At 49.1% G+C, this 25,909-nt stretch overlaps 1 protein-coding gene across 7 annotated transcripts in view; it reads right to left on the reverse strand.

The window, feature by feature from the left end:
- The window catches only part of PIK3CD (phosphatidylinositol-4,5-bisphosphate 3-kinase catalytic subunit delta), a 99,712-nt gene that overhangs the window by 45,499 nt on the left and 28,304 nt on the right, over positions 1–25,909 (reverse strand). For 2 of the 7 annotated variants that reach the window (XM_033228451.1, XM_033228456.1), the window contains exon 2: positions 18,332–18,494. The exons of the other annotated variants lie outside the window; for them this stretch is intronic. The gene's annotated coding sequence lies outside the window, so the exon portion shown is untranslated. The remainder of the gene's footprint in view (positions 1–18,331; positions 18,495–25,909) is intronic. 7 annotated transcript variants of the gene reach the window in all.

The raw sequence follows: 25,909 nt of genomic DNA on the forward strand, positions 1-25,909 counted from the left end.
GAAGTGGCAGGCGCCTGTAGTCCCAGCTACTCCGGAGGCTGAGGCAGGAGAATGGCGTAAACCCGGGAGGCGGAGCTTGCAGTGAGCTGAGATCCGGCCACTGCACTCCAGCCTGGGAGACAGAGCCAGACTCCGTCTCAAAAAAAAAAAAAAAAAAAAAAAAAAAAATCAGAATAGAGAAATTAGATTCCTGCCCTTCTACTTGCTACTAAAAGGGCCAATTCTCTTGTTAAATCCCCAAACGGAAGGCAGGGAACCAAATGAGCCTCTGCTCCCACTCACTGGAGCCCTTGTTCCCTTCAAGGAGCCCTAGAAGACCTGACACTTTGTGATGTGTGATTTCATCACACTTTTGCTGTGATGAAATCTCAACTTCTCCCGAACGCTCACCAATATCCCAACCTCCAACCTTGCTGGAATTCTGCTATTCTTTTTTTTTTTTTTTGAGACAGAGTCTTGCTCTGTTGCTCAGGCTGGAGTGCAGTGGCGCGATCTTTGCTCACTGCAAGCTCCACCTCCCAGGTTCATGCCATTCTCCTGCCTCAGCCTTCCAAGTAGCTGGGACTACAGGCACCCGCCAGCACGCCCGGCTAATTTTGCTTTTGTATTTTTAGTAGAGACGGGGTTTCACGGTGTTAGCCAGGATGGTCTCGATCTCCTGACCTCGTGATCCGCCTGCCTCGGCCTCTCAAAGTGCTGGGATTACAGGCATGAGCCACCAGCGCGCCCGGCCTCTGCTATTCTCTTTCTAACTCAAATTGGCATTCAGCATTTCTAGATGTGGTCAGATAAGACACCACTGCTGAATGGGGACAAGACCAGGAAGGCTAAAGTCAGAAAAAAATAAGATGCAAAGCCAGGCACCACTGAGGGCGCATGTAGCTGCAGCTACTCACAGGCTGAGGCAGGAGGATTGCTTGAGTCTGAGGCTGCAGCGTGCTATTGACAGCACCTGTGAATAGTCACTGCACTCCAGCCTGGACAACATAGTGAGATACTCATCTCTTTAAAAAAATTTTAAGTATAACCGCTGGGCGCAGTGGCTCACACCTGTAATCCCGGCAGTTTGGGAGGCTGAGGAGGGTGGATCACCTGAAGTCAGGAGTTCGAGACTGGCCTGGCCAACATGGTGAAATACCATCTCTACTAAAAATACGAGAATTAGCCAGGTGTGGTGGTGCATGCCTGTGATCCAGGCTACTCAGAAGGCTGAGGCACGAGAATCGCTTGAACCTGGGAGGCGGAGGTTTCAGTGAGCCCAGATCAAGCCACTGCACTCCAGCCTGGGCAACTGAGAGAGACTCCATCTCAGAAAAACAAACAAACAAAATTAAGTATAACCAAAAAAAAAAAAAACAACTAAAGACAACACCAAAAAAAAAACAACAACAAAAAAAACAGTTACATGTTTGTTTTTCATTCAATTAGAATAAACAGGAGGGCTCCAAAAAACAATCCTCAAAGGAGAGTTTCCATATTTTCTCACATATTCCAACCCTCGATATTTTTATTCTCAAAGCACAAGAATGAGGGACCTAATTACAAGAGACCCCTGCTCTCCTGCCATCCTTACATATTTTCATTTATCTTTGAGATTCTCACCCCCGGGTAACTCAAAAAGTGGCTCATCTGTAGTTAAAAAGCAAAGTTAATTAGCATCTGGCACTTCCTTCTTTCCTTCCTCAATTCTCCAACCTTAGACTAAAAGTCTGTCTTAATTGAGGGGCTTCCTGAGTTTGTGACCTGGGGCAGGAGTTGAGGGGTTGAGGATATAAGCAGAGAAGGGAAAGAAAAAAAAAAAAAAGCTTAGGTTTGCAGGTTTGCATCGCTCATTCTTTTTTCTTTTCCTTTTTTTTCTTTTCTTTTTTTTTGAGACAGCGTCTCACACTGTGGCCCAGGCTGGAGTGCAGAGACGCAGTCACAGGTACTCAACTCCACCGACTTGGGTGATCCTCCCACCTCAGCCTCCCAAGTAGCTGAGTGTGTGCCACCATGCCCAACTAATTTTTAATTTTTGTAGCGATGAGGTCTTGCTGTGTTGTCCAGGCTGGTCTCAAACTCCTAGGCTCAAGGGATCTGCCTGCCTCGGCCTCACAAAGTGTTGGGATTACAGACGTGAGCCATCACACCTGGCTGCATTGCTCTTTCTTTTTTTTTTTGAGACGGAGTCTCTGTCGCCCAGGCTGGAGTTCAGTGGCACCATCTCAGCTCACTGCAACCTCAGCCTCTTGGTTTCAAGCGATTCTCCTCTCTCAGCCTGCCAAGTAGCTGGGATTACAGGGGCCCGCCACCATGCCTGGCTAATTTTTGTATTTTCAGTACAGACTGGGTTTCATCATGTTGGCCAGGCTGGTCTCGAACTTCTGACCCCAAGTGATCCACCCTCCTTGGCCTCCCAAAGTACTGGGATTACAGGCGTGAGCCACTGCGCCCAGCCTGCATTGCTCACTCTTTCAAGTATCAACCAAAAAGCATGTGTAGCTCGTGGTTGCGGGGAATCCTCCCATTGAGAGATGGCCTCTGTGTCCCCTCTTAAATCTGAGTGGGCTAGGCTGGGCGCGGTGGCTCAAGCCTGTAATCCCAGCACTTTGGGAGGCCGAGACGGGCGGATCACGAGGTCAGGAGATCGAGACCATCCTGGCTAACACGGTGAAACCCCGTCTCTACTAAAAAATACAAAAACTAGCCGGGCGAGGTGGCGGGCGCCTGTAGTCCCAGCTACTCGGGAGGCTGAGGCAGGAGAATGGCGTAAACCTGGGAGGCGGAGCTTGCAGTGAGCTGAGATCCGGCCACTGCACTCCAGTCCAGGCGACAGAGCGAGACTCCGCCTAAAAAAAAAAAAAAAAAATCTGAGTAGGCTTGTCGCTGCCAAGAGAGTATGGCAGCAGAGATGCTAAGTGACTTGAGAGGTGGGGCCATAAGAAGCCATGCGACTTCCTCCTTGGTGTAGAATGCTGGCTCTTGGAACTCTGAGCATTAAGTTAGAAGTCTGGGGCCGGGCGCGGTGGCTCAAGCCTGTAATCCCAGCACTTTGGGAGGCCGAGACGGGCGGATCACGAGGTCAGGAGATCGAGACCATCCTGGCTAACACGGTGAAACCCCATCTCTACTAAAAATACAAAAACTAGCCGGGCGAAGTGGCGGGCGCCTGTAGTCCCAGCTACTCGGGAGGCTGAGGCAGGAGAATGGCGTGAACCCGGGAGGCGGAGCTTGCAGTGAGCTGAGATCTGGCCACTGCACTCCAGTCCGGGCGACAGAGCAGACTCCGCCTCAAAAAAAAAAAAAAAAAGAAGTCTGACTACCCTGACGCTGCCACGCAGTGACACAGCCCAGGCAAGCCAGAAACATAAACCATGTGGAGGCCCTCAAGTTGACAGTCCCACCTGAGCCCAACCTTCGAGTCATCCCACCCAGGTACCAGACATGAGTGAAGAAACTTCCATATGATTCCAGACCCCACCTGTTCAAGTTGTTACCAACCCCTTGAGAGTCTTCCCAGCTGATTCCAGATATCATGGAGCAGAGTCAGGCCGTCCTGCTGAGCTCTGTCTGAATTCCCGGTCCCTGGGACCGTGAGCATCACAGTGTTGCTTTACACCGCTGAGCTTGGAGTAGGTTGTTTTGCAGCAGGAGATCCCTAGAACTCTGAAGATTTCCTAAAATCCTCAAAACAACCCCACTAAATAGTTACGATAGTCATCTTCATGAGGAAACTGAGGCCAAAGGCATGCACTGGGTGCCACTGCACTCCAGCCTGGGTGACAGAGCGAGACTCCATCTCAAAAAAATAAAAAAGTTTCCCCTGACCACCTGGAAAGAAGATTCACACCCAGTTCTCGCAGGCATGCTTTCCCAGATGCCTAAGCCACGGCTCTTTCCACAAAAGGGGCCTTACACATGCCTCAAAGGATGGTCCTCTTCCGGAAATGAGCGGATGCTACAGTGAGAGTCACCCAATGACGCAGGAAAGTCGATCCTTGCTGAAAGCTCCAAAAGGGGCAGTAAATTTGGGACAAAGGATTTAAATGGCAGGGGCAAACTTGTACAATATCTTCTTTAAGAGGTGGTCAAATAGAAACAGGTTCAAGACAGACTTTGAATAGGTTGCGGGGCAAGTGTCTCTTACAGAGGAGTCACGGGGTCAGAATGATTTGCCCCTTTGAGGTTGGTTTCAGAGTCAGAATCTCATACGACAGAGAAGCTAGAGGTTGGACCTAAACAGTCCTTCCCCGCACACCAACAGAGTCTGTGGATGAAAGAGCCTTTTTCTGGAGAGAGTCCACGCTTTTTGGCAGGTTTTCAAAGGGATTTAAAATCTGAAACAGGTTAGGAAGCACTGGGTGATGTGGCTCTAGGGTAGGTGGAAGATGGCGTTTTTTTCTTTCTTTCTTTTTTGGAGACAGGGTCTGGCTCTGTCACCCAGACTGGAGTCCAATGCCATCATAGGCTCACTGCAGCCTCAGCCTCTTAGACTCAAGCGATCCTCCCACCTCAGCCTCTCAAGCAGCTGGGACTAGAGGCCATGTGCCACCATGCCTGGGTAGTTTTTTGTGTGGTTTTTTTGTAGACACGGGGTTTCCCTATATTGCCCAGGTTGGTCTCAAGTGATCCTCTTGCCTTGGCCTCCCAAAGTTCTAGGATTACAGGCGACAGCCACAGTGCCCGGTCGGATTTTTGTTTTTTTGTTTTTTTGGGTTTTTTTTTTGAGATTAAGTTTTGCTCTTGTTGCACAGGCTAAACTACAATGGCACGATCTCAGCTCACTGCAACCTCTGCCTCCCAGGCACAAGTGATTCTCCTGCCTCGGCCTCCCAAGCACCCTGGGATTACAGGCACGTGCCACCACGCCCAGCTAATTTCGTATTTTTAGTACAGACGGGGGTTTCACCATGTTGGGTGGGCTGGTCTCGAACTCCTGACCTCAGGTGATCTGCCTGCCTTGGATCTCTCAAAGTGCTGGGATTACAGGCATGAGTCACCATGCCCAGCCCAAATTCTTCTTCTTTTTTTTTTTTAGTTTGGCAAATCTATATTTTACAAACTTTGAATAACTAGTATTGATTCCATATGATTAAAAACATACAGTATGCATGAATAAACACATAAAATGTACGGCATACATATTTAAAACATCCGCATGCATAATCTGGAAGATCATGGCCTATAATCCCCAGATATAGGCTCTGCTGTAATTTTTGTTTGTTTAGACAGGGTCTCACTTTGTCACTCAGGCTGGAATGCAGTGGCGCGAAGCAATCCTCCTGCCTCATCCCCTCAAGTAGCTGAGGCTACAGACACACGTCACCACACCCGGCTAATATTTGTATTTTAGTAGAGACAAGGTTTCACCATGTTGACCAGGCAGGTCTTGAACTCCGGACCTCAAGTGATCCACCCGCCTCAGCCTCCCAAAGTGCTGGGATTACAGGCGTGAGCCACCGCCGCCTGGCCAGCTGCTGCAATCTTAAGATGGCCACATAATATCTCTTAAAACTACAAATTCCGGGAGACTGAGGCAGGAGAATGGCGTGAACCCGGGAGGCGGAGCTTGCAGTGAGCTGAGATCCGGCCACTGCACTCCAGCCTGGGCAACAGAGCGAGACTCCGTCTCAAAAAAAAAAAAAAAAAAAAACTACAAATTCCACTTCCCTTCTTCTGTCCCGACCTCAACTTAATCACACATACCCCGCCTCCCAAAACACACACACACTCACGACAGTCCCCCTGTCAAGTGTCAGCTATGTGGCAGTTCGCCCCATTCTCCTGGGGTCAGATCTGCAGCTGGCTACCTGCCCAGGCACTTAGCACTCAGGCCCTCCTTCCCCACCCGGCTGTCGGCTTAGGGGTCCTCCTCCACCTATCCTCATGGGATCTGCAGACAACCCTGTAAGCTCTGAGCTAAAGAGGAAGAAATCCTAGGGATGACATAGAGGGCTCTAGACACCTCATCCCAACAGTCATTGTCCTGGTCACACTCTCTCCTTGGCAGGGGTCCCGTGACAGTGCTTCTATTCTCAGAGCAGGTCTCGGGGCCACTCCTGCCCCTGGGAGCCTCTGGGACCGGGTCAGACTCTGTCCCACAGCACAGCCTCTTCATCTTTCATCAGGCTCGTCTTCAGGGCTACAGCGGCCAGCCCCCATGACTAGGCACCTGATGTCCATTTTCTCATTAAACATCATGATAAGCCCTGAAGGCAGGCATTCAGATTTATTAATGAGGAAAGTGGGACTGAAGGAAAGTGGGAAGGAAATGGGGTTGGGTTTATTCTGGAGGCTGCTCTTAACCACTGTACCACACTGTCTCTCCCAGGCCAGTGCACTGGAGCCAGATGGTGTCAACTGCCAGCTCAAGGACACCTAGGTCAACTTCCCAAAAGAGGCCCCGGGGTTGGGCAAGGAGGCCATGGAGACTGCAGAGGCCAGGCCTTGCTTGCCCCTGGCACTGGGGAAAAGGGGCACCACCCTAGCCAACTGGGGAAGGGCCAGGAACTAGAAGCTGCATCCTTCTGCCCACTCTCACTGTAGAGGATCAGAGTCCAAGACACCAACTCCATCAGACACAAGGACCTTCAAGAGCAAGGAACTAGGCTGGGCACGGTGGCTTATGCACTTTCGGGGGCTGAGGCGGGAGGATCACTTGAGCCCATGAGTTTGAGACCAGCCTGGGCAACATAGCAAGACCCCATATCTACAAAAAAATTAAAAACTAGCTTGGTGTGGCCAGGCACGGTGGCTCACACCTATAATCCCAGCACTTTGGGAGGCCGAGGTGGGCGGATCATGAGGTCAGGAGTTCAGGACCAGCCTGGCCAATGTGGTGAAACCCCGTGTATACTAAAAATACAAAAATTAGCCGGGCATGGTGGCAGGCCCCTGTAATCCCAGCTACTTGGGAGGCTGAGGCAGGAGAATCACTTGAACCCGGGAGGCAGAGGTTGCAGTAAGCCAAGATCGCGCCACTGCACTCCAGCCTGGGGGACATGAGCAAGACTTCGTCTCAAAAAAAAAAAAAAAAAAAAAAAAAAAATTAGCTTGGTGTGATGGTGCACACAGTAGTCCTAGTCCTAACTGCTCAGGAGGCCAAGGCAGGAGGATCCCTTGAGCCCAGGAGGTCGAGGTTGCGATAAACTGTGATCTCATCACTCTAGCGTGGATGACAGAGCGAGACCCTATCCCTAAGAAAAGGAAGAAACAAAACAAAAACAAGGAACTCTGCCTGGGAGTCCAAATAAGTCCTGGGAAGGTGGGGACGGGGGAGTGGGGGTGGGGGTACAAGTGAAAAGGAGCCAGGAAGCCCCTCTCGCATGGCCGCCTGACTCCCAGAGGCTTTCTGAGTCCTCCTCCCTGGGATCCGGACCCCCCTCCCCCAGCTAAGCACTTCTTCCTGGGAAAAAGCCCACATTTGGAGGCAGCATGGTGCAGGGTTAGGAGCAGCCGCTGCCACTTTCTGGCTGGGTAAGACTTAGGTAAGTTACTTCCCCTTTCTGTGCCTCAGTTTCCCCATCTGTAAAGTGGGAATCACAGTAGTACTTACCAAACAGGGTTATCATAAGGCTAATTAGCTTCGTATTTATTTATTTATTTTTTCTTTCTTTCTTTCTTTTTTTTTTTTTTTTTTTTTTTTTTTACATCGTCCAGGCTGGAGTGCAGTGGGGCAATCTCGGCTCACTGCAACCTCTGCCTCCCAGGCTCAAGCGATCCTCCACCTCAGTCTCTGGAGTAGCTGGGCCTACAGATGCGCATCATCATGCCTGGCTAAATTTTGTATTTTTTTGTAGAGATGGGGTTTTGCCATGTTGCCCAGGCTAGTCTCAAACTCCTGAGTTCAAGTGATCTGGGATTACAGGCATGAACCACGGTATCTGGCTAGCTTAGCATTTTCTTTTCTTTTTTTTTTTTTTTGAAACAGAGTCTCGCTCTATCACCCAGGCTGGAGTGCTGTGGCCGGATCTCGGCTCACTGCAAGCTCTGCCTCCTGGGTTTACGCCATTCTCCTGCCTCAGCCTCCGGAGTAGCTGGGACTACAGGCGCCCGCCACCTCGCCCGGCTAGTTTAGCATTTTCTTTTCTTTTTTGAGATGGAGCCTTGCTCTGTCGCCCAGGCTGGAGTGCAGTGGCACGATCTTAGCTCACTGCAGTCTCCGCCTCTCCGGTTCAAGCAATTCTCCTGTCTCAGCCTCCTGAGTAGCCGGAATTACAGGCACCCACCCCCACACCCGGCTAATTTTTGCATTTTTAGTAGAGACGGGGTTTTACCATATTGGTCAGACTGGTCTTGAACTCCTGACCTCAGGTGATCTACCCGCCTCGGCCTCCCAAAGTGCTGGGATTACAGGCGTGAGCCACCACGCCCGGCCCAAGCTTCGTATTTTCAAAGTGCCCAGGACACTGCCTGGCACAGGGTACGTACCACAAAACTGTTTATTGTTATTGTTATTAGATACAGAAACGGGAAGCTAGGTTAATGAAAATGGCAACTTTCAGCTGGCAAACGGCAAATCTCCTAAGTACAAATGCCACTGACAGGACCCACAGGAAAAGAAACTTTCCACGATGCCTCCCTTCTACAGCATGTGCCCTCAGAGTGAGGGGTTCCCCTAGTCTAGGAGAGATTTCTAGGTTGAACCTGCCTCTGGCCTAGGCTGTGTGATCCCTACATCTTACCCTGACTCCTACCTAGCAGAATCAGGGGTGAATAGTGCTCTCCATCCCCTCATCAAACACCCTGGCCAATGGTCTCTACATGCTGACCACTCCCGGGATGCCATGGAGTCAGGCCCTCCTTCCTGTCTCTGCATGCCCACAGAGGTCGCCATGCCTGCTCCAATCAGACGGCAGTTGTTTACCTGTGTCATCACATAATGTAATTATTACATAAGAGGGTGCACCCTGGGTGTGAAAAGAGCTGATTTCATGAAGAAAACAAAGCTGAGTGCTTCAGAAACCTAGTAAAAGACAAGTCACCCAATAAAACAAACTTCAGGTAGAATTATGGAATTAGACCAGGCGAGACAACTGTAAAAACTCAGCAGGAATTATTAAAATGTAGAAGGAAGGCGGGACGCTGTGGCTCACATCTGTAATTCTGGCACTTTGGGAGGCTGAGGTGGGAGGAATGCTTGAGCCCAGGAGTTCAAGACCAGCCTAGGCAACATAGTCAGACTTCGTCTCTACTAAAAATCAAAAAAACTAGCTAAGGCCAGGCATGGTGGCTCGCACCTGTAATCCCAGTACTTTAGGAGGCCGAGGTGAGTGGATCACTTGAAGTAAGGAGTTCGAGATCAGCCCGAACAACATAGTGAAACCCTGTCTCTGCTAAAACACAAAAATTAGCCGGATGTGATGTTGTGCACGCCTGTAATCCTAGCTACTCGGGAGGCTGAGGCAAGAGGTTTGCTTGAACCGGAGGCAGAGGTTGCAGTGAGCTGAGATCGCACCATTGCACTCCAGCTTGGGCAACAGAGCAAGGCTCTGTTTAAAAAAATTAAAAAAACAAAAAAGTAACCAGGTGTGTGTGATCCCTGCTGCTTAGGGGGCTGAGGCAGGAAGATGGGTTAAGGCCAGGTGGTCAAGGCTGCAGAAAACCGTGATCAAACCACTGCCCTCCAGCCTAGGTGACAGAGCGAGACCCTGTCACCCCAAAAAAAGTAGGATAAAAAAAGTGGATTGGCCGGGCGCGGTGGCTCAAGCCTGTAATCCCAGCACTTTGGGAGGCCGAGACGGGCGGATCATGAGGTCAGGAGGTCAAGACCATCCTGGCTAACCCGGTGAAACCCCGTCTCTACTAAAAAATACAAAAAACTAGGCGGGCGAGGTGGCAGGTGCCTGTAGTCCCAGCTACTCGGGAGGCTGAGGCAGGAGAATGGCGTGAACCCGGGAGGCGGAGCTTGCAGTGAGCTGAGATCCGGCCACTGCACTCCAGCCTGGGGGACACAGCGAGACTCCATCTCAAAAAAAAAAAAAAAAAAAAGTGGATTATACATTGCATGTACGCCTTATACAGAAAGATGAACCTATGGCCTACGCAAACATAAGCCCTTGGCCATCTAAGAGCAGATCAGGGAACCAACATACACTTATATGTTTTAAGTGAAGACGAAATATTTATTGGGAAGGGAGAAAAAACAGTAGCTGGCATCCATAGCAACTTCTCCAGGTGAGCAGTGCTGGAGAGGTATATAGGACTCTGTGTGGCCCGTCACAGAAAAAAATAAAATAAAATGTTTACATTTGAGGTAATGCATTTTAATAATTCTCTACCTAAACCAAAGTCAGTTACTCAACCAACAAATCACATTGGATTAAAGAGCTATTAAACTATTTGTTTCTCCACCAGGCACAGTGGCTCACACCTATAATCTCAACACTTTGGGAGGCCTAAGTGGGAAGATTTCTTGAGCCCAGGAGTTGGAGACCAGCCTGGGCAACACAGCAAGACCCTTGTCTCTACAGAAAATGAAAAAATTAGCCAGGCATGGCGGTGTGCACTTGGGAGCTACTCAGGAGGCTGAGGCAGGATCACTTGAGCTCAAGAGTTCAAGGCTGCATTGAGCTATGATGGCACCACTGCAGTCCAGCCCAGGAGACAGAGTGAGACCCTGTCTCTAAAAATAAATAAATGAATAATCTCGGCATTTCTCATCCTAATTGCGTCTAATGGTTCATCATCCCCTTTGGCCCTAATCCACATTTTTAAAACTCTGGTTGGAGTCACTGTGGTGGGAGTAGCGGAAGCCATAGAAAAAACATCAACTTCCCAGAGCACCCATTTGACTCTAAAGTTAGGGGAAAATATGCTTTATAGTAAAATAAACATGGATATATCATGGAATCGAATGTAAATTTAACATTAGCATTAAAAATAGAAGTTGCAGCTTCAAAGCGAGGTCGCAGTTGGGGTGGGCAGCTGCAGGCTAGCGCTGGATATCCCATCTCTTCAGGCTGGAGGGATGGTGGGAAAGTTGGAGAAACATGGCCCATCAGGGTCAAGGTTACTGCCAGCTGCCCGGCCATCTCCTACCCACTCCACCTGGGAACCCGCAGCACAAGGGCTCCTGGGGTGCTGCCTTGTGAGCCTCACAGGTGACACCAGAATCCACTGCTGTGGCCAAGGTCACCGGAGGGCAGACCTCACTGTGAGATGCCATACCTTCCAGTCCAGGCTCCTTGAGCGGGGCCAGGGGTGGCTCTTGCCACCATCCTGGGGGAAGAAGAAAATGGCCTGCTCTAGATCTCACTTCCAGCAGTATTTGCCTCAGATACCCAAGCTCCTTCCTACCTTGAAAGGCTAGAAAACACTGACAAAGCCAGATGTAGTGGCTCATGTCTGTAATTCCAGCACTTTGGGGGGGGCCGAGGCAGGAGGATCTCTTGAGCCTAGGAATTCAAGAGCAGCCTGGGCAACATAGCAAAATGGGATATTTATTGACACATGCTCTGTGCATTCCATCTGAGTCATTCATGGGAAGATCAAATAAGGTAATGGATGAATAAAGCTTACTACACAAGAACTCATGACAAGAACACCTGTCATTAAAATCCACTCTGAGCCAGGCTGAGCAGGGCTCACCCATAGTCCCAGCAACTTGAGAGGCTGAGGTGGGAGGATCATTTGTGCCCAGGAGTTCAAGACCAGGCCTGGTGGCTCACACCTATAATCCCAGCACTTTGGAAGGCCAAGGTGGGTAGATCTCTTGGGCCCAGGAGTTGGAGACTAGTCTGGGCAACATGGTGAAACCCTGTCTTCCGCTGAAATACAAAATTAGTGGGGTGTGGTGGTATGAACCCATACTGCTGGCTACTTGGGAGGCTGCAGTGGGAGAATCGCTTGAGCCCAGGAGATCAATGATGTAGTGAGACATGATTGCACCACTGCACTCCAACCTGGGCGTCAGAGTGAGATCTTATCTCAAAAAAAGACCATCCTGGACAGTAGAGTGAGACCCCAGTTTCTAAATAAATAAATTTTTAGGCCAGACGCAGTGGCTCACGCTTATAATCCCAGAACTTTGGGAGGCTAAGATGGGCAGATCACTTGAGGTGAGAAGTTCGAGACCAGCCTGGCCAACATGGTGAAACCCCATCTCTACCAGAAATACAAAACTTAGCAGGGTGTGGTGGTGGGTACCTGTGGTCCCAGCTACTCGGGAGGCTGAGGCATGAGAACAGCTTGAACCAGGGAGGCAGAGGCTTCAGTGAGCCAAGATCGCACCACTGCACTCCAGCCTCGGTGACAGAGCAAGACTCCGTCTCAAAAATAAACAAATTGTTTTTAAAAATCCATTCCCTACCACAGTGTGGGCCTCAAAGATTCATTCATCCAATAGGTAAAAACTGCAACTTTTTGGGTACCCATAACCTGGTCCAGGTGTTTCACTGTTTCCAACCTTTACGACAGCTTTACGACAATCCAGTCAAAGAGGTACTGTCATCCTAATTCTCGGATGAGAACCCAGAAACTTAAATAACTTGTCAAGATCCCCTACATGTTAAGTGTCAAAGTCAAGATAGGAAGCCTCTAATTCTAAAACTCTTGCTTTTGATGCTAATCTGAAGCTAACTTTTTATTCATTCTCAAAACACGGTCCTGCTGGAGAAATGGAGCCATTCACATCTTGGGAAACTATCACATATTAGATGTGCTGCACTCAATTTAAAAATAGACCACACATCATCACCGGTTTCCAAATGACAGCAGACGGGCTCTTATTAAAATACTCACCACACCACACAATAGGGAAAAAAAGATTCATGACCTGGTCATGGCTCCTGGATGCCTGAAACCATCAGAAACAGAAGTTGTGGTCTGGAGAGTACATCCTTCCCTTGGCTCTGAATATGAGGAACTTTTTTTTTTTTTTTTGAGATGGAATTTCACTCTTGTCACCCAGGCTAGAGTGTAACCTCCACCTCCTGGGTTCAAGTGATTCTCCTGTCTCAGCCTCCCAAGTAGCTGGGATTACAGGCACCCACCACCACACCCGGCTAATTTTTGTATTTTTAGTAGAGACAGGGTTTCATTATGTTGGCCAGGCTGGTCTCAAACTCCTGACCTCAGGTGATCCACCTGCTTTGGCCTCCCAAGTGTTGGGATTACAGGCGTGAGCCACCGCGCCTGGCGAGAAACATTTTCTTTTTTTTTTTTTTTTGAGAGGGCGTCTCGCTCTGTGGCCCAGGCTAGAGTGCAGTGGCCGGATCTTGGCTCACTGCAAGCTCCGCCTCCCAGGTTTATGCTATTCTCCTGCCTCAGCCTCCCTAGTAACTGGGACTACAGGTGCACGCCACCTCGCCCAGCTAGTTTTTTTGTATTTTTTAGTAGAGACGGGGTTTCACCAGGTTAGCCAGGATGGTCTCGATCGCCTAACCTCGTGATCCACCCGTCTCAGCCTCCCAAAGTGTTGGGATTACAGGCGTGATGCTCTGCGCCTGGCGAGAAACATTTTCAATGGAATTTTTTAGAAGGATGTGTAAGGAGGCCGGGCGCGGTGGCTCAAGCCTGTAATCCCAGCACTTTGGGAGGCCAGACGGGCGGATCACGAGGTCAGGAGATCGAGACCATCCTGGCTAATACGGCGAAACCCCGTCTCTACTAAAAAATGCAAACAACTAGCCGGGCGACGAGGCGGGCGCCTGTAGTCCCAGCTACTCGGGAGGCTGAGACAGGAGAATAGCGTGAACCCGGGAGGCGGAGCTTGCAGTGCTGAGAGCCGGCCACTGCACTCCATCCTGGGCGGCAGAGCAAGACTCCGTCTCAAAAAAAAAAAAAAAAAGAAGGATTGTAAGGAGAAAGTTGGGGTTTTTGTTTTTCCTCCTAGAAGAAAATTCTCATGAAGTAGTTCATTTGAGACCAAGATCCTGGTGTTACTAACTTCCTCTTCAACAGCAGGTCAGCAGTAAAGAGGAAAATGCAGGCATCAAGCACACCCTGTTTGCGTGACTTTCCTCTCCTCCCTTAAGGCTCCTTGAGGCCCACTCAAAACGAAAGCCAAGGCCACTCTAAAGGGTTTAAGAGGCCTGGCGCAGGTTCATGCCCGTAATCCCAGTACTTTGGGAGGCCGAGGCAGGAAGATCGCTTGAGCCCAGGAGTTCGAGACCTGAACCAATGTATACTTTTCATGTACTATTTTATGATTTTACCTACAATTCCTGTCTTCCCAAAATGCATAAAACCAAACTGTAACCTGACCATCTTGGGTACACTTTCTCAGGACCTCCTGAGACTGTTTCTTGGGCCATGGTCACTCATGTTGACTCAGAATAAGCCTGGGCAACAAAAGACCTCCATCTCTACAAAAAGCTACAAAAATTACCCAGGCGTGGTGGCATGTGCCTACTGTCCCAACTACTAGGTGTGTGGATCACTTGAACCCAGGAGGTTAAGGCTGCAATGAGCTATGACTGCTCCACTGCATTGCAGCCTGGGTGACAGAGCAAGACCCTGTCTCAAAAAACAATTAATTAGAAATATAAATAATTAAAAGGTTTCAAGAGCAGGCATTATGGGCAGCAACCCAAGCTAGAGTCAAAGCCCCAGATTCTGTCTCCTGAAATACCTGAGGAATCCACCCAGCTGCCTCAGTTTCCCAAACAGCATATAGGGTCATCTGAATGTGAGCAGCAGAACAGTCACCAAGACAAATTTTGGACCTGAACAAAACCATTAGTGAGTCCTTAGCCCCATTTCCATGCTACAGAGGCTGCAGGACCACAGCAGACTCAGGGTCCTGGAGACACAGCCCCATCAGCCCCTACTCATCTGCTCAGGAAGCTAAGACCACCTGGGATAGGTTCACCGGCTTGCCCAGGGAGGCTCACACCCACATCCAGTCAGCCAGCCAAGAACACAGACTATTTGGAGAGAAAGAGGTTGTCAGCTCCCCTTCTGGGACCATCTACCTCTAGGGCAGAAAAATCAATCTGCTATAGATTAAAACAAAATGAATCTTGAGGGAGAATAGAGACTTATTAATTTACATTAATATATAACAAGAATAAGGGGAAGGATGGGAGAGGGGTAAGGGATAAAAGACTATACACTGCATACAGTGTACACTGCTTGGGTGACAGGTGCACCAAAATCTCAGAAATCACCACTACTCGTTATATAGTTACTCGTATAACTAAAAACCACCTATACCCCAAAAACTACTGAAATAAAAATAAAAATAAAGTATTTGCCAAACCAAAAAAAAAAAAGAACAGCTAATATTGAGAGTATCAACTATGTGGCAGGTGATGTTCATTATCTAATTTACCTTATTTAATCCTTCAGACAAACCTAGGAATAGGTCCCTTTAAGGTTCATTTTACAGACAGGGAAATAGAGGATCAGAGAGGTTAAGTAGTCTCCTCAAAGTCACACAGCTGGGAAGTGGAAGAGCTATGGTTTGAATCTGAATTTGTCCAACACTAGCGTTCATGGGTTTAAGTACTGCATTACTGAATGCATCTTTAAATGCATCATTTAAAGATGAATCCAGCTCCCAGGGAGTTGGTTCACTGGACGACTAAGGAAGTGCAACCCTCATGCTATACATCCAGCAGTAAAGAGAAAGAAAGCTATTTAAACTCTTTGGCAATAAAATAACTAGGTTTTACACCAGGCGTGGTGGCTCTCTCCTGTAATCCCAGCACTTTGGGAGGCCAAGGCGGGAAGATCACTTGAGCCCAGGAGTCCAGACCATCCTGGGCAAAATGGTGAAACCCTGTCTTCACAAAAAAAAAAAAAAAAAAAAAAAATTAGCTAGGCATGGTGGCGGCACCTGTAGTCCAGCTACTTGGGAGGCTAAGGTGGGAGGATCACTTGAGCCCAGGAGGTCAGGCTGCAATAAGCTGTGACTGCACCAGGACACTCCAGTGTGGGGGACAGAGTGAAACCCTATCTCAAAAAATAATAATAATAAATAAATAAAAGAAAAAGAAAAGGAAGATACGTTTTAAATAATTACCTTCTGAGCCTATTAGCAAAACAGTCTTTCGGCCGGGTGCGGTGGCTCACGCCTGTAATCCTAGCACTTTCGGAGGCTGAGGTGGGCGGATCACAAGGTCAGGAGATCGAGACCATCCTGGCTAACACAGTGAAACCCCGTCTCTACTAAAACTACAAAAAATTAGCCGGGTATGGTGGTGGGTGCCTGTAATCCCAACTACTTGGGAGGCTGAGGCAGGAGAATGGCGTGAACCCGGGAGGCAGAGCTTGCAGTGAGCCAAGATCGCACCACTGCACTCTAGCCTGGGCGAAAGAGTGAGACTGTCTCAGAAACAAAACAAAACACACACAAAAAAATTCTTTCAATGTTATTCAATGAATGCTGGCAAGGATGTTATGAAACTATTATATGTCACTGGAATAAATTGCTCACCAAGGCTGGAGTTCGGTGGTGTGATCATCACCCCTAGCAACTTGAATTCCTGGGCTCAAGCGATCCTCTCGCCTCAGCCTCCCAAGGAGCTGGGATTACAGGTGCATGCCACTGTGCCCAGCTAATTTTTAAAAACAATTTTTGGCTGGGCGCAGTGGCTCCTGCCTATAATCCTAGCACTTTGGGAGGCAGAGGCAGGCAGATTGCCTGAGCTCAGGAGTTCGAGACCAGCTTGGAAAACATGGTGAAACTCCCTCTCTACTAAATATAAAAAATTAGGCCGGGCGCAGTGGCTCACACCTATAATCCCAGCACTTTGGGAGGCCGAGGCGGGCAGACTGCCTGAGCTCAGGAGTTTGAGACCAGCCCAGGCAACATGGTGAAACCCCGTCTCTACTAAAATACAAAAAATTGGCTGGGCATGACGGCGTGGGCCTGTAGTCCCAGCTACGGGAGGTTGAGGTAGGAGAATCACTTGAACCCGGGAGGCAGAGGTTGCAGTGAGCCAAGATCACACCACAGTACTCCAGCCTGGGTGACAGACTGAGACTCTGCCTCAAAAAAAAAAAAAGAAAGAAAGAAAGAAAAGACCGGGCGCAGTGGCTCATGCCTGTAATCCTAGCACTTTGGGAGACTGAGGCGGATGGATCACCTAAGGTCAGCAGTTCGAGACCAGCCTGGCCAACATGGTGAAACGCTGTCTCTACCAAAAATACAAAAAATTAGCTGGGCGTGATGGCAGGCACCTGTAATCCCAGCTACTCTGGAGGCTGAGGCAGGAGAATCGCTTGAAGCCAGGAGGAAGTTGCAGTGAGCCGAGATTGTGCCATTGCACTCCAGACTGGGTGACAGATCAAAACTTTTGTCTCAAAAAAAGACAAAAATTAGCTGGGCACGGTGGCGGGCAGCTGTAGTCTCAAGCTACTTGAAAGGCTGAGGCAGAAGAATAGCTTGAACCCAGGAGGAGGAGGTTGCAGTGAGCGCAGATCGCACCACTGTACTCCAGCCTGGGTGACAAAGCAAGACTCCGTCTTGAGGGAAAAAAATAAGAATGAAAGGGCTGATAGGATGATGAAAGCTGAAATGTTTAAACAGAAAGAAGTTGTATCTCCTTTACCTAAATATTTTATGAGAATGGATATGGTATCTGACTGGGGAATATTTCCCCTGCCTACTATTGGAAAACAGAAAGCACGTAAATCCCCTCCTCAAGCAGTATTAATTGGACACGTCAATGTCCAAACCGAGCCCACACAGCGTAGAATAGAAGCTGCAGTGCTGGCATGTGCTGGCATGAGTGAATTCCGTTCGACAGCCCTGTGCAGAATGTAAACCGGAGCTACGGCAAGAGACTGCGAGTGCCTCCCAGAGACGAGGTGACTACTGGGACTTTGGACAAGTGCATTTCCACTTGAGGGGCATTTACTACCTTGCCATGGGGTATTAACCAAAGCTACCCCTATGACTGATATGACTGAAGAACAGGAAATTATTTTTTTCAGGTTTTTTTTTTTTTTTTTTTTTTTGACAGGCTCTCGCTCTGTTACCCAGGCTGAAATGCAGTAGCGCAATCACGGCTCACTGAAGCCTTCACCTCCAGGGCTCAGGCAACCCTCCTGCCTCAGCTTCCCAAGTAGCTGGGATCACAGGCGCACACCACCACACCCAGCTAATTGCTTTTATTTTTTGTAGGACAGGGTCTCCCTTATGTTGCCCAGGCTGGTCTCGAACTCCTGGGCTCTAGCGATCTTCCCATCTTGGCCTCCCAATGTGCTAGGATTACAGGTGTCAGCCACCACACCCAGCTAGAAGGACAGAAAATAATCTTGAAGACTGAAATACCCAGGACATCTTGGGTGATGTCAAGGAAACACTAACAGGGATGACAGTGTCCACAAGAGTTCCCTAATATGACAGAAATCATTTATACAGGATGGCATTACCTGGGGAAGGCAAGCAGGGGATACTCACATGAGCAGGGAGCCTCTTTTCCCCTAGGACTGACTCTGGAACTCTGATGAGCAGCCGGATTCTGTAGCACCCAACAAACAGCTCTCACCTGACCAAACAGGAGCTGCTGGGTTGGTGGCTACAGTTCCAAGGTGAACGATGCCTCGTTTGGAAAGATGCCAATCTGATCAAAGATGGTAAAAACAAATCAGCTCTAAGAGCCGAAATGCATGTTGTTTTCCCAGCAGTGATGGGAGAACTGAACAGTGTAAAACCTCCTGTATCTGTGCAGGGCTTTGGGTGCCAGTTCACCCTCCCCTTGTGGGTGGTGGTCAACAGCCTGGCCATACATTTAGACAGGAGGGCAATGGAAACCTGACCTATTAAATGGATATTTCTTTTTTTTTTTTTTTTTTTTTGAGACGGAGTCTCGCTCTGTCACCCAGGCTGGAGTGCAGTAGCCGGATCTCAGCTCACTGCAAGCTCTGCCTCCCGGTTTACACCATTCTCCTGCCTCAGCCTCCCGAGTAGCTGGGACTACAGGCGCCCGCCACCTCCCCCGGCTCGTTTTTTGTATTTTTTTTTTTTTTTTTAGTAGAGACGGGGTTTCACCATGTTAGCCAGGATGGTCTCGATCTCCTGACCTCGTGATCCACCCATCTCGGCCTCCCAAAGTGCTGGGATTACAGGCTTGAGCCACCGCGCCCGGCCTAAACGGATATTTCTTTGGGACATAGCCCTATAGAAAATGAGGGGTAGGCTGGGTGTGGTGGTTCATGCCTGTAATCCCAGTACTTTGGGAGGTCAAGGCAGATGGATTACTCGAGATTAGGAGTTCAAGCCCAGCCTGGGCAACATGGTGAAACCCTGTCTCTACTAAAACTACAAAAATTAGCCAAGCATGGTGATGCCTGCCTGTAGTCCCAGCTACTTGGAAGGCTGAGGCAGGAGAATCGCTTGGACCTGGGAGGTGGAGGGTGCAGTGAGCTGAGATCACGCCACTGCACTCCAGGCTGGGCGACAGAGCGAGACTCTGTCTCAAAAAAAAAAAAAGAAAAGAAAAAAGAAAACGAGGGGTGCATTAAAGTCAGATCTGTTAATGTCCATCAGAAGAGCCTTCTAGGTTTGGAAGGTGACAGGAATCAACAGGTAGATATCAACAGGTAAATATCCCACATGCTCCCTTGAAGTGGCCACCTGGGTCCGTGAATTGAGGGGATAGGGGCCCTGCAGCGGTGCAGAGATGGGCTGGATCTAGCATGTTCCTCCGCACCCTCTCGGGTGCATAATGCCAGGAAGAACTGTTCCGTGTGCCAGTGAGAGAGACAGACACTGCACAGGGCTGTGGAGTAGATTCCCTGGTCGGAGGCCCTGAGCATAGCTGGCAAGTGAGACTGAGGCTGGTAGCCCTGGGGGCTACAACTGGGTCTTGAATAGACGCTGACTTGGAGTGGGCTTTGCTTCCCCAGTGGAAAGTGCAAATGCTCAGGGTGCCAGAGCCAAACCAGAACAGAAGACACCGCGTGGGTTTGGATGGCTGTTATTTCTTCAGACCACAGAACATGCTGTACAGCTCATAACGTCCAGCTACGGGCCGGACAGAGAGACGGCCTCCGCAGAGCACTAGTTTGATAAAGAAACGGAACCACGGCCGGGTGTGGCGGCTCACGCCTGTAATTCCAGCACTTTGGGAGGCCGAGGAGGGTGGATCACCTGAGGTCAGGAGTTCGAGATCAGCCTGGCCAACATGGCAAAACCCCGTCTCTACTAAAAATACAAAACTTAGCTAGGCGTGGTGGTGGGCACCTGTAATCCCAGCTACTTGGGAGGCTGAGACAGGAGAATTGCTAGAACCCCGGGAAGTGGAGGTTGCAGTGAGCCGAGATCTTGCCACTTCACTTCACTTTTCAGCTTGGGAAAAAGAGCGAGACCCTGTCTCAAAAAAAAAAAAGAAAGAAAGAAAAAAGAAATGGAACCGCTCTCCCGTTTTGTGGCCATCACCCAAGGCGGAGTGGCCCAAATTAAGTTCAATACTTTTGTGACTTAGGACCACAGCAAGAACCACAAAAGGCATTTTTATGCACCTTCCCATATTTGCAGAAAGAGAGATTATGTCTTCCCCTCTTTCCAAAGAGCTGAGGCAAAAGCCTAAGTTCAGGTTGTGTGAGGACACTATAAAGGCCAGCAGATCGGCAAAGTGGTCCAGGTTTAAAGGAAGAAATATGTCATCTACACTGAATGAGTGCAGGGGGAAAAGTCTAATGGTACAACCGTCCATGCCAGCATTCATCCCAGCCAGGGTGTTACCATTAGGCTAACACTGGACAATGACCACAAAAAGATCCTTAAATGGGCCAGGTGTGGTAGCACATGCCTGTAATCCCAGCACTTTGGAAGGCCAAGACAAAAGGATCTCTTGAGCTAAGAAGTTCAAGACCAACCTGGGCAACACAGCAAGACCTTGTCTCTTCTAAAAAAAAAAAAAATTTTTTTTTGAGATTGAGTCTGGCTCTGTCGCCCAGGTTGGAGTGCAGTGGCACAATCTCAGCTCACTGCAATCTCCACCTCCCAAGTTAAGGGTTCAAGTGATTTTCCTGCCTCAGCCTCCCAAGTAGCTAGGACTACAGGCATGCACCACCATGTTTGGCTTATTTATTTATTTATTTAATTTATTCATTTTTGAGACACAGTCTCACTCTGTCGCCCAGGCTGGAGTGCAGTGGCACAATCTCAGCTCACTGCAATCTCCACCTCCCAAGTTAAGGGTTCAAGTGATTTTCCTGCCTCAGCCTCCCAAGTAGCTAGGACTACAGGCATGCACCACCATGTTTGGCTTATTTATTTATTTATTTATTCATTCATTCATTCATTCATTCATTTTTGAGACACAGTCTCACTCTGTCGCCCAGGCTGGAGTGCAGTGGCACAATCTCAGGCTCACTGCAAGCTCCGCCTCCCGGGTTCACATCATTCTCCTGCCTCAGCCTCCCAAGTAGCTGGGACCACAGGCGCCCGCCACCCACGCCCAGCTAACTTTTTGTATTTTTACTAGAGATGGGTTTTCACCGTGTTAGCCAGGATGGTCTCGATCTCTTAACCTCATGATCTGCCCGCCTCAGCCTCCCAAAGTGCTGGGATTACAGGTGTGAGCCACCGCGCCTGGTCCATTTTTGTATTTTTTTTGTAGAGATAGGGTTTCACCATGTTGGCCATGCTGGTTTCAAACTCCTGATCCTAAGTAATCCACCTGCTCTGGCCTCAAAAAGTGCTGGGATTACAGGTGTGAGCCACCACACCCGACTGAAAACTACTAATGAGCCAATGTTAAGTGAAAAAAAGCCAATTCCAAAAGCACATGCCTAGCTGCTCAAAAAAATTAAAAACTGAATTATCACATGATCCAGCAATTTGGGTATATACCCGAGAGAACTGAAAGCAGGGACTTCAACAGATATCTGTCCACCCATGTTCACAGTGCAGCATTATTCACAGGAGTCATAAAGTGGGAGCAACACAAGTGCCCATCAGGTGAATGAACAAAAGAACATGCTCCTGGCCGGGCGCAGTGGCTCATGCCTGTAATCCCAGCACTTTGGGAAGCTGAGGCGAGCAGATCGTTTGAGGTCAGGAGTTTGAGACCAGCCTGACCAACACGGAGAAACCCCGTCTCTGCTAAAAATACAAAACTAGCTGGGTGTGGTGGCACATGCCTGTACTCCCAGCTACTTGGGAGGCTGAGGCAGGAGAATCACTTAAACCTGAGAGGCGGAGGCTGCGGTGAGCCGAGATCGCACCATTGCACTCCAGCCTGGGTGACAAGAGTGAAAATCTGTCTCAAAAAAAATACAAAAATTAGCCAGGTGTAGTGGTGCATACCTGTAATTCCAGCTACTCAGGAGGCCGAGGCAGGAGAATTGCTTGAATCAGGGAGGCGGAGCTTGCAGTGAGGCTGAGATCACGTCACTGCACTCCAGCCTGGGTGACAGAGCAAGACACTGTCTCAAAAAAAAAAAAAAAAAAAAAAAAAAGAGAATGTAGTATCTACACACACTGGAATGTCCAGCCTAAAAATGAAAGAAATTCTGAAACTTGCTCCCACAGGGATTAAGTGTCAAGAAAGCATACGCTAAATTAATGAAGCCAGCCTTAAAAAGACAAATACTGTAGGATTCCACTCCTGTGCAGTACCTAGAGTTGTCAAAAGCACAGAGACAGCAGAATGGTTGCCAGGGCTGGGAGGAGAGGGGAGTTCGTGTTTAAGGGGAAAAGAATTTCAATTTTGCAACATGAAAAAAATGTCTGGGGGTGGGTGGTGGTGACGGCTGCACAATAGTGTGAATGTACTAAATCCCACAGAACTGTACTCTTAAAAACGCTTAAAATGGTAAATTTTATGTTATGTATATTTTAAAATTAAAACATGAAAATTAAGATAAAACCATATGCCTACTAATTACAACTAAATTATTTTGTATTTATTATTATTATTATTTTTTGAGATGGAGTCTTGCTCTGTTGCCCAAGCTGGAGTGCAATGGCGCTATCCCAGCTCACTGCAAGCTCCGCCTCCTGGGTTCACGCCATTCTCCTGCCTCAGCCTCCCGAGTAGCTGGGACCACAGGTGCCCGCCACCACGCCTGGCTAATTTTTTTGTATTTTTTTAGTAGACACAGGGTTTCACCGTGTTAGCCAGGATGGTCTCGATCTCCTGACCTCGTGATCCCCCCACCTCAGCCTCCCAAAGTGCTGGGATTACAGGTGTGAGTCACTGCGCCCGGCCTATTTTTTATCTTACTTTAAGTTCTGGGATACATGTGCAGGACATGCAGGTTTGCTCCATAGGTAAACGTGTGCCATGGTGATTTGCTGCACCTATCAACCCATCACCTGGGTATTAAGCCCTGCATGCATTAGCTATTTATTCTGATCTCTCCCACCCCCCACCCCTCACCAACAAGCCCCAGTGTGTGTTGCTCCCCTCCCTGTGTCCATGTGTTCTCGTAGTTACAACTAAGTTAAAATGCATGTCCAAGAGAAGTTAATGGAAAGGACACCCAAATGGGCAACCGCTGTGTTGGGCAAGAGGGATGATAATAAACGGCTTCTGTTTCTAATCCACTCCACACCAGCTCCTTTGCAGATACCGCATGGATTGCTATGTGCCTGGCACTTTACACAGGATAATATACAAAATCCTCAAGACTAACAGGTAGGTATTGCTATCTCAGTGTTACAACTGGACTCTGAGGTTCTGATGGGTTCAGCAACTTGCCCAAGGTCACCCAGCAGATAAAAAGTGGCTGAGTGGCCAGGCCCAGCACTTTGGGAGGCCAAGGCGGGTGGATCACCTGAGGTCAGGAGTTTGAGACCAGTCTGGCCAACATGGCAAAACCCCGTCTCTACTAAAACTACAAAAATTAGCCAGGTATGTAATCTCAGCTACTCAGGAGGCTGAGGCAGAAGAATCGCTTGAACCTGGGAGGCGGAGGTTGCAGTGAGCCAAGATCCCACCACTGCACTCCAGCCTGCACTGCACTCCAGCCTGGGCAACAGAGTGAGACTCTGCCTCAAAAAAAAAAAAAGTGGCTGGGAAAAAACCCAGTTCAACTGACTCCAAAGACAGTACATTCTCTTCCATGTGGCAATCCCCCTCAAACCACCACCTCACCCAGCCCCACCCTCACCTGGACATAAATGACTATCTTTTTTTTTTTTTTTTTTTTTCTGAGACAGGGTCTCGCTCTGTCACCCAGGCTGGAGTGCAGTGTTGCAATCACAGCTCACTGCAGCCTTAAATTCCTGGACTCACGTAATCCTCCCACCTTAGTCTCCCACGTAGCTGGGGCTACAGGCGTGCATCGCAACGCCCAGCTAATTTGTTTTTATTTTTTGCAGAGATGGGGGTCTCACTGTATTGCCCAGGCTGGTCTCAAACTCCTAGGCTCAAATGTTCCTCCTTCCCTAGCCTCCCAAAGTGTTAGGAATACAGGCATGAACCACCCTGCCTAGCCATAAATGGTTTGCCAAAGGTTCAAAAACAAGGCCGATTATGCTTCCCTATTGATAAGAAAGCACTTCTTCCAGATTTCATGACCAACATAGACAAGAGCAATGCCCCCACTGTGCCTGACGCAAGAGGGGGGCCCAGCCCTTCCCAAGAGCCCCGGAGCACCTCACCCAGTCATTCTCCCATGTCCTTATCCACCCCTCCCACAAACTTCAATGACGAACGGGGCTCCCCAAACCCCTCCCAGTGCCACTAGCCCCATACCATGTCCTGGGGTAAGAGGTGGGAACAGAGCAGCATCTGTGTCCCCATCTGAGCCCTCCCCTGACCACTGCCAGTGGCTGCCCAACAGACGAAAGTTCAAAATGTGAGGGGCTATGTGATCTCAGAGAGAGAGAGAGCAGTCCTGGGCTGGGAATGGGCTGCAGAGGGCAGGGATTGTTGTTGAAGATAAAGAGGGAGGAGTTTGTTGGAGACGGAAAGTAAGAGAAGCATTTCTCCTCCTGAGCTCCAGAAGTTAGCCCAGGAGGTTAGGGGTGGGGTGAGGAGGGGTGGGGTGGGCTGCCAGTTCATAAAAGTTGGGGAATGGCAAGCAGGAAGGAGGCCGGGATCAACGGTCCAGCAGAGATCACCAGGCACTCTGACATCTTTGCCTAAAGTCACCCAGGGGAAAGTGGCAGAACAGGGCAGCTTCCCTGCTAAGATAACAGCACTCCCCACCGTCCCCAGAAAACACAGAAAGACATTCCTGTTTATCTGCAGTGGGCTGAATGGTAGCCCCCACAAAGCTAGGTCTTAACCCCCAGGACCTGGACATTATCCGGAAAAAGAATAATGTGGAAAATGGGTCTTTGCTGATGTAAGTAAGTTAAGGATCCTGAAATGATTTCTACCTGAATTATCCCAGGGAGCCCTAAACCCAAAGACAGGCGTCCTTATAAACCCAGACACATGGAGGAGACGCCCTTGTGAAGACGGAGGCAGAGACTGGAGTGATGCAGCCGCAGGCCAAGATACGCTGTAGCCTCCAGAAGGAAAAGCAAAGAAGGATTATCCCCCTACAGCCCCCAGAGGGAGTGAGGCCTTGCTGATGCCTTAATTTTTAACTTCTGGCCTCCAGAACTGTGAGAGAATACATTTCCTTTTTTTTTTTTGAGATGGAGTTTCGCTCTGTCACCCAGGCTAGAGTGCAGTGGTGCAGTCTAGCTCACTGCAACCTCTGCCTCCTGGGTTCAAGAGATTCTCTTGTCTCAGCCTCCCAAATAGCTGGGACTACAGGCATGTGCCACCACGCCTGGCTAATTTTTGTATTTTTAGTAGAGACGGGGCTTCACCATTTTGGCCAGGTTGGTCTCGAACTCCTGACCTCAAGTGATCTGCCCACCTCAGCCTCCCGAAGTGCTGGGATTACAGGCGTGAGCCACCACACCCAGCCCATTTCTGTTATTTTCTTTTAGTGACAGGATCTCGCGATGTTGCCCAGGTTGTAGTGTCATGGCTACTCACAGGCTCCATCATGGCTCACTGCAGCCTCAAACTCCTGGGCACAAATGATCCTCCCACCTCAGCCTCCCAAGTAGCTGAAACTATAA

This window comes from Trachypithecus francoisi, unplaced genomic scaffold (assembly GCF_009764315.1).
Source record: "Trachypithecus francoisi isolate TF-2019V2 unplaced genomic scaffold, Tfra_2.0 Lachesis_group12, whole genome shotgun sequence".
In the NCBI taxonomy this organism is placed as follows: domain Eukaryota; kingdom Metazoa; phylum Chordata; class Mammalia; order Primates; family Cercopithecidae; genus Trachypithecus; species Trachypithecus francoisi.